The sequence below is a fragment of the Barbus barbus genome (genome assembly GCF_936440315.1).
Source record: "Barbus barbus genome assembly, chromosome: 46".
Taxonomy (NCBI): Eukaryota; Metazoa; Chordata; class Actinopteri; order Cypriniformes; family Cyprinidae; genus Barbus; species Barbus barbus.
The window spans coordinates 800,602-810,000 of NC_136724.1; positions in this window are offsets into that span (position 1 = coordinate 800,602).

The window sequence follows — 9,399 nt, forward strand, 5'->3', positions numbered from 1 at the left end:
ATATTCACAATAAGACATTAGTTTGAATGTCCGCTGAGGAAAGCGATATCTTTCTCGTACTATCCTTTCATCTGTTAAGGGTGATTTCCGATGACAGCGCTGCTCAGTGCATTTGTTGTTAAAAGTAAAAAAAAAAAAAACTTAATTGTTTACAACTCTTTTTCAGTCTCTTTCAATATAAAAGCGTTTACTAAAAGACTCACTCATAAAAACAGTTTCTTGTCACTATCTAATGGTGGAACAATGTAACTTAAAATCACCATCACGAACATACACAGTTTCCCAATACCAAATAATATTATTAAATACTACTATTATTTATATAAATATTAATGATTCAATAATAATAATTAATAAACAACAACAGCCATCATAAAAGTTGCTAGGCAATTCAGTCAAAAGTACAAAGGCAGCGCTCTGAGACATCAGAGCCAGCAGTAAATTCCAGAAGATCTGGCCGAGATGAGGTGCTCTCAGTAGGTTCATGAGCGCTGAATGGCGCTGACGAAAATACTGAAGCAAATTTTCAAATAGGCATTATCTTTATTAACAAACTGCATATTCAAAGTCTAATCAAATACATTCTCACCTAAAAAAAAAACTCTTAAATCTACATTCCGTGACACAAAATCAGTATTATTTCTAAAATTATAGTGCATTTGGGTGTCCGCCATGACACTCGCTTTGAGAAATACCACAAGCGGAGTGACACTGTCACACTCGCACACTTTTTTGTAGTGTTTTCATCCCTCATGTGTTCCTTGACCTAGTTTCTGTCTCCTCTTGATTATGTTAGTCAGTTCACCTGTGTCTGTAGTTAATTTAGTCGTAGTCCCTCATTGGTCTGTCTACTTAAGTTCTAGTTGTTTCAATTCGTCTTGTCCAGTGTTAACGTTGCTTGTGCGTGTGTATCCTGCCTGCCTTTTGTAGATTACCTCTATGTGGATTTATTAAAGACTGTTTACCATTATTCATCTTCATGCATTTGTTGTACACCATACCTTGACAGAACGGCTTTCTTGGAATATATTTCATATTGTATACTGTAAGTCTTGTATTAACATTTATATCTTATGTACTCATATAAACTTATAAGTTACTTTTGCAACTTTAGTTAAAAACAATTGAACCCTTTACCAGTATTCATGCTATTATCTGCATCAAGTGTGATAGTGATCCTGAATGAAATGACACAGAATCAGCGTCTGTCTGAGGTTTTCTTGCCCTTCCCTGTGCATTTACCAACCTCTGTTGCCATGGCAGCAGTTTTTATAAAAACAAAGAACAGGAGAGAGAGAGAGAGAGAGAGAGAGAGAGAGTGTATTTGTTTCATGGTGTTGTTCTTTCACTTAATTGGGTAGTCTCACTAATGACTAAGGCTCTAATGAGTTGAGATGATTTGCCATGATGAATTGAAGTTCACCTCTACTGTCTTATGTTGCCATGAGTTTGTGAAGAGAAACTGGGGGAATGCAATTAGTTCTGTGGGCCGTGACTCAAGCTGAATGTCCTCACTGTCTGTCATCGTCTGTCCATGAAACTCAATCTCACATTCCCTATTTTGCTTCTCTGAACCAGGGATGATGTATTATGATGGATGGGTTCGTGTAATACTGTCTTTCAAAAAAACAGGGTTGACTGACTCAGTGAGAACCCTAAATTACAGTTACTGTATTTGTGCATCATTTTAATTCTGCATTATTTTCAAAATTGGCTGTATGTAGTTATTTATAGAAAGAAAATGTTAACTCACATACAAATTTTTCAGAATATTCAATACAACAGTATTTTTGTTTGTGATATAGTTTTACTATTAAAAGGGTCATGAACTGAGAAACCAAAATTCTCTTGATGTTTTGACATATGAGGTCATTGTACTATAAAGACATCCTGTAAGTTTCAGAACTCAAAACTTTCTTGTTAGTCTAAAAACAGGTTATATTGAAGCCAGAATTATTTATTTATTCCAGCATTATGTATTCCTTGTGGAATGTTCTACTCTATGATGTAATAGTGTAGAAAAACCCTGCCTCTGCAGAAGAAGATCAGCGCCTGCTTCTACATCACTGCCTGTTTAGCCCCGCCCACCGATTCTACATCACTGCCTGTTTAGCCCCGCCCTCCGATTCTACATCGTTGCCTGTTTATCCCCACCCACTGATTCTACATTGCTACCCGTTTAGCCCCGCCCACCTATTCTCGCACATAGTGTGAATAACAAGATATATAGGCGAATGCAGGTCTATGCAGAAACCAAATGATAAAGAGCGCTCTGAATACAATAATGCGCTATGCAGTGCCAAGTTTTGGAAAAACGGTGTTTCCATTGCTTTTTTCCTGATCCCAACGTTAGGAAGGATTTCTTTTACTTGATTTCTAGCGATTATCGTCAATTTGATTTCACAGATACTATTTAAACTTAACTGAGCTAGACAATGACATCACTGAATTCAATAATGAAATGCCTTTAACTGAAAATTGAGAGTTTAATCTTATTATTATACATTACTGACACTCTGTCCTCCAATCTGATACTGTTAAGTGCTTTGACACAATCTGTATTGTTAAAAGTGTTATATAAATAAAGGTGACTTGACTTGACTATTGGAAAACTTTTTTTTGCCCTCTAAAAAAAACAGCATCTTGACACAGTGAAATTACTTACTCAACTGTTGCCTGATGGCGAGCCAAACAGCCAGTAGGTGGGCATTATGCAAAAGTGTAACATGGTGATGTAGCTTAGTCACAGAAATAATGGCAGGACTTCAAATGGGGGATTTCAAGAAAGCGTGTTTTGTTGGACAGATTAACTCCTTTTGATGTGGACAGTAGTCATCATCATGTACAAGTTTCTAAAATATTGCACTTTCATGTGCATATGGGAGAGTTTGTGATATTTCTCTGCCCATAATTTCCTGCCAAATAGAACCAAAAAAATCTAAATAAACAAATTTAAGATCTATATGTACTGTAGGCAGTATTTCTTACTGTATTCTGTATTATTGTATTCTTTCATCTGTCCAGCTGGTTTGCTAAAATCCCCTCTGCAGTCAGAGCACAGTGTTATTCCACACTGCCAATGCAAGAAATACAAACATTTAACCTTTGAATGAGGCCTTCACATAGCTACAAGCTCATGTTGAGATGGGAACCTAGAACCAAGCTGATGATAAATGAGTATTAAATTAAAACTGCAAAATGTCACAAAACTACATTACTCAAAGATAAACCAAGGCTTAACATTTTCTTAAACATCAAATCAGCAGATACAACACTATTTCGCAGTCACTCTTCCCTCTCTTACTTCTCCTTTCTTGATGCAAGTAATGCTACAGATGCTGTGCTCCACTTTAACATACTGTCTAGACAACATCTGTCCTTTCATTCAGGTCACTCCCTAACCCCTGACACCAAACCAAATGAAAAAGATGCTGCTCGTTAAAACATCCTGCTATCCTGAGCAGGTATCACTGCTGTCTTCTTTTTCTGCCAAGGTCCCCACTGCAAAAGCTTCAACTATCACAAGAGCAACAGCACTTCAGACACTCATAAACTGTAGAAGACATTCACCTCTGTCCTCCTCCACCCTCTCTATGACAGCTAATGACCACTTTTTCACAGACAACATCCATAAACAGTCAATTCTCAGCCCCACAGTCTCACAAACATCAACCACCCACATGAAACTTTTCACTCCCTGAGGATGAGGTCTCTAATTGTCTTCTCTCCAGCCATGCTATCACCTGCCCCCTTGACCCTATTCCTTTCAAGCCATTTCTTCCAGACTCCTACCTGCCCTCACACACATCATCAACACATCACTCCTCACTGGCACTTTTACCACCACAGTCAAGCCGGCTTGGGTAAAAGTAACCAATGGTAAGCCATTTATTCACAGAAAATTACAAATCAATGTCTCTCCACTTCTTCATAGCATCAACAATTGTGTGAGTTATTTGCAGCCAGCCTTTGCATTCCTCTCACAGATCAACCAGCAAGACAACACTCCGCCTGGTTTTTAAAGCTTTTACTCAGCAGAAATGTGACTGAAGTCAAGCATATTGTGAGAGGTGTCTCTACATCATCAGCCCTATTAATCTGCATCCTTCCACATAGTTAACCACTAGATCCTCCTATTAATCCTCTCCACACTGGGCCTCACAAGGTTTGAGTCCTACATCACAGGAATATCCTTTAGGGGAGGGGAACTATATATTAAGTGAATCTAATTAATTTAAATAGTCATGATGTACCACAGGGTTCGGTGCTGGGCCCCCTCTTCTTCTCAATATACACAACAATGCTGGGACCCATGTTGTCTGTGAGCACTCAGTCCTATTAATGGTCTCAATCCTAACATTTTCACAAAAAAAAAAAAAATTAAATAAAAAAAATCCTTAAATATTCATTCAACAGACTGAACAGGTTAAACAGATTAACAGATTAATGTTTGTTGAATAAGTAACGTTATTAATTTTTAAGTAAATGATCTGTTGCTCAGCTGTGGCTAAAAGGGAAATAGTGGATATTTATGCATCCCTTCATTGTAAAACAGTCATATCTTCTCCACTATGAAATTGATGCCATATGCTTACAAACACAGAACTGGGATCCTCTAAATTTGCAGAAAATAACTGATTCATAGAGTGTTCTGTCATCTCATTTGAATGAAATTAGCATAGAAGCACAGATGTATAATGGGGGAAAATCAGCACTAAAAGAAGCCCAGTCTAATGAAGACCAATGTTTCCATGAATGTTTGAACATGGTTCAGTCCATTTACAGACCAGTTATTGACCAGGACATCCCTTATGAGAGGAAACACATTACAGAACGATAGAGAGGCCTGGGAATACAGATAATGGTCAGGACAGCATCATTACTGCTGGTTCATAATAACAAATGATAATGAACATTGTATGACGGCATTATATATGTGTTTACAAGCACACATAATACAATGAACCTACTACCAGCCAAGATGATCTATTATCATTCTTGTTTAGGGCACTAAACAAATGAAGCAACGGAAAGTGTTCTAATAGCGCGCCAATATAATTGCACACATGCATCTGTTGTCATAAGGGAATGTGGCGGACATTCTAGAAAGCTGACTCAAGCTCCTCAGGGATATGGGATATAGTGACGGCATGCAGAGAAGCTGACGCAGCACACTGCTGCCACAAGTTACAACTAAAAATCCATTAGTGAAAGCAGAAATCTATTTCCAATCCACCTCCACAGGGAAAGAAAACAACCTCTCCTGTAACCTGTGGCTGCTAATCTATCTCCAACATGTGGAAGGTATTCAACATACTGAAAGAAGCCCCAATATAGTCATAAATTGAATGACTCGTTCAGTAATGAAAGCATAATACACTCACTCATTGATTGATTTTCAATATTCATTATCACTCAAAAGTTTGTTTTCTTTAACCCTCTGGTATTCAGAAATTTTAGACCTAAAAAATGTTTGGAAATTTAAAAAATCGTTACTTTATGTGAATGGTACAAAACTCGGTGACCTTTATGGCACACCCCAACCCCCCACAACATTGTGGACTTGATTTGAAAAAGCTAAATGGTCATAAAAAAAAAAAGTCACACTTGTGTTGTTCCCGATCAAAGGAAATAAATGGGAAATAAGCCAAAATACAGAGATGTTTTTGTCTGTAGAATCTACAAAGTCACAATGCAGAAAAAAGTGCACAGCAATGAAGGAGTGACAAAACAATTATACCTGAAAACACTTCTCACTAACTAAGGAGTACACAACACTGTATATATATATATATATATATATATATATATATATATATATGGCTATACTGGCATCTAATGGCTACACCATGGTATCGTTTTTTCCCACAAGGTAGAACAAATCTTCCTCATTTCAATAGATTTTAAATACTTTTGGTCTATTTTTAACTGAAATACTGCATTATTTGAATTTTTTTTATAAAATAATTTTTTACATTTTATTATGAAAATAGTCCATGATTTAACTATGGATATTAATCAGTGACATGAAATACACTCAAAATGTAAAATATTAAAGAAAAAACATTATTGAAATGAAATATAGTATAGTCATTTGACAAAAATAAAGTTATTACACGATCATGGCCTCCGGTCAATTTTTACAGCAAACAACACAAGTGTGACTCCCAAATGAACAATACCCCAGAGGGTAAAAAACAAACAACAAAAAAGATTTAAATGCTTGAATCACTAAATCATGCCTGTGTATGAGTATAACATTTTCTTGCCTCGTCACTTCAATATCCCCATTCTTGCATTCGTGTTATTTAATAACCATATTCCTCTAGTTATAGAAATATATTATTTTCTATATTTAATGTTTTAAAAGTAAGAAAAAGGTAATAAAGTAGTAGTAGTATAAATTCACTTGCATTGTAAAAAGTGACAAGTTGACTTAACTTAAACACATTTAGGAAACCCCTTGCCTTAAAATTTTTAAGTAAATAATAATAAAAAAACTTTTTTAAATTATTATTTACTTAAAAAATTTAAGGCAAGGGACTTGCTAAGTTGAGTCAACTTATCACTTTTTGGAGTGTGCTGTCTGTAAATAATAATTATAATAATAAATTAAAGAGTAAAATAAACTGAAATAAAACTTACCTCACAGTATAATGGGGGAAAAAACGTGAATACCATAATGCTTTTTGGTGGAACAAAGAGCTCAGATGTGCATGTAACACCTAATCAGAGCTCAACACACACTGGCGATGCAGGATTTCAGATTCCCGAATCTAACAGGCTGTTTTAGTGGCTTACACAAGAACTGCACTAGGACCCAGCAATCATTTCAGTATAAATCTGACAGCTTAGGAATATGATGTGTCAAACGGAATGGAGAGGCCTATTTCCATACATACAGAAACGGCTGACACAAACACTTTGAAGCAGAAGCATTTTGAGAAGACTCTAAATCTCCATTTAAAAGCATTTCCCCTGCTTCCACTGTAAGCAATCTATCATTTTCTTTCGTTCCCAGCAATGTGAGCACCAGTCGCTATATAGCAGCTGTGATGATTCATGTCCTATGATGATAGCAATGATCTTTTCATTGTAGTCAAAAGCAGCGAAACCGAAATATATATAATCATATCCCAGGATGCAGAAAGTTAGAATCATTGAACTGAGTCAGGTATTTTACGCTGGCAACACCATCAAGTCTTAAAGCTTCTAATAGAGGCTGCACATTAAAAGATTGTTCTTTGTTAAAAGGCACAGGTACTTCATTTTAAACAACAAAACACCACATTATGAAAGCACTTTATTCATAGCTAACTATTTCATAATTCATAAAATGCTTCACAGCGAGGCCTAATGAACATGTTGTAGAGTGTATATGGGTGGGGGGGTCCTTCGATATAAATCACTTACCTGTCCCATGAACTGCAGCCCTGCGTGTGTCACATTTAATACAGTAACACCATTAACATCCCGTTAGATGATTGTGCTCACCATGTAACATGTGATTGGGGTCAAAGAGGAACCACTTCATCAGTCTTCATGATCCAGCTGGAATTCCTGCCAGGCTTTCTGCCCATTATGATACAAAATCTTTAATATGTACAGAAAAATGGACAATACTATAATAAAATCAACGATAAAAAGGGCATAAGCTACTTTCTACTTCAAAAATGTATCTGTCACAGATTATGTACTTTAGTTTGGTTCTTTTCTGTTTTCTCTTCATGTTCCTGTTTGCCCTTTTTGGTTCTGTTCATTCCCTTAAGTTCATTATCGGTTCACACCTGCACCTGTTTTACCCTCATTAGTTGTGTTTGTTGGTTAATGTAGATGTTACCCTGTGTTTTAGCTCTTCCTTGTCATTGTTGGATACCCATTAAAGGACTTTATATAATTGGAATTACCCTAGTCTTCGTCTGCCTACTTCACCATTGATGACGAAGGTACTTCCAATTATTTAGGATCCTAACAGCAGGGATTGTGACATCATCTGTGAATCCTGACAAATAAACTGCATCACGGTTTCCATAAAAATATTGAGCAGCACAACTGTTTTCAACATTGATAATAATCAGAAATGTTTGTTGAGCAGTAAATCAGTATATTATTATGATTTCTGAAGATCATGTGACACTGAAGACTGGAGTAATGATGCTGAAAATACAATTAGTTACATTTTAACATATTCACATACAAAACAGCTATTTTAAATTGAAATAATATTTCACAATATTAATGTTTTTACTGCATTTTAATCTAATAAATGTAGCTTTAATGTGGAGCGATATAATGATATAATATTACTTCAGGATCATAATTTCAGAATTTATAAGTTGTGATGTTTCTTCTTTCCTTTTTTTTAAAATTTTTTTTTGTAATCATAATACACCATTTTTCAAGAAAATACCATTTCAGTTTTTAATGTTCAATTTAATGTTACTTGTTGTTTCTTTGTAATTATGTAATATTTACCAGCAATTTCTGAGTGAAAACCGATTCTTCACCTATTTTGTTCCGGGTATTAAATGTGTCAATGACTGCAAGGGACAGGGACTACAGGGACACTACGACACCACTTCCATTCTTACTGTAATGGTAACATAGCATAATAAAATGCATACCATTTATACTCAGAGATGATGTGAAGGAGCAGATTGAGAGCAGTCAGAACACTTGAGGATTCAGGCCTAGTTCTCCCTGTGCTGTACACTGCACTGTTCCTGCATCAGTCTCTCTGAAAACAAGCAAAGACTGGATGATGATCATCTGGATGTCACTCTAGGTCTTTCCCAATGACAGAAGCTTCAGTCTTGATTTAATCATCACCGACTGAACATGTGAAGCATCTTACCCGTCAAGCGTATAAACCGCTCCATAAACCATCTACTTAATGCAGATGCAGTCTGTCTGTGAGCAGTGAACGGTAACACACGAGTGCTGTGCAGAAACATCACGTCTTCATCGCTGATCACAGTAATAGAGATCTAACGCAGGGTGCAATTTCAGAGGATTTTAATGAAAGCTTGAGATTGGAGTTCAGAAATCCTGCTCACTTTCACCTGCTTTATATTCTAAGGATATTCTGTCAGAGAGCGCTGTTCTTATGCAAATACTACTGATCATGCGGAAAAGCATTAGTCTGTATGAAGGGGAGACACACAACTCAGTCACCCCGTCAAAACACTCTATCCATCTAAATATTTACATACGTGACCTTTTACTGTTATGATTTCATCATTCAATAAAATAATAAATAGGGAGAATGAATCTTATTTCCTGTTAGTCATAATCAGAAAGTTGAGCAATTCATGCATGATGATGGTGCGCCCTAGTAAAAAAAGTTATATATTTAAAATACATTTATTTCATACTAAGTATATAATTTATTAGCATATT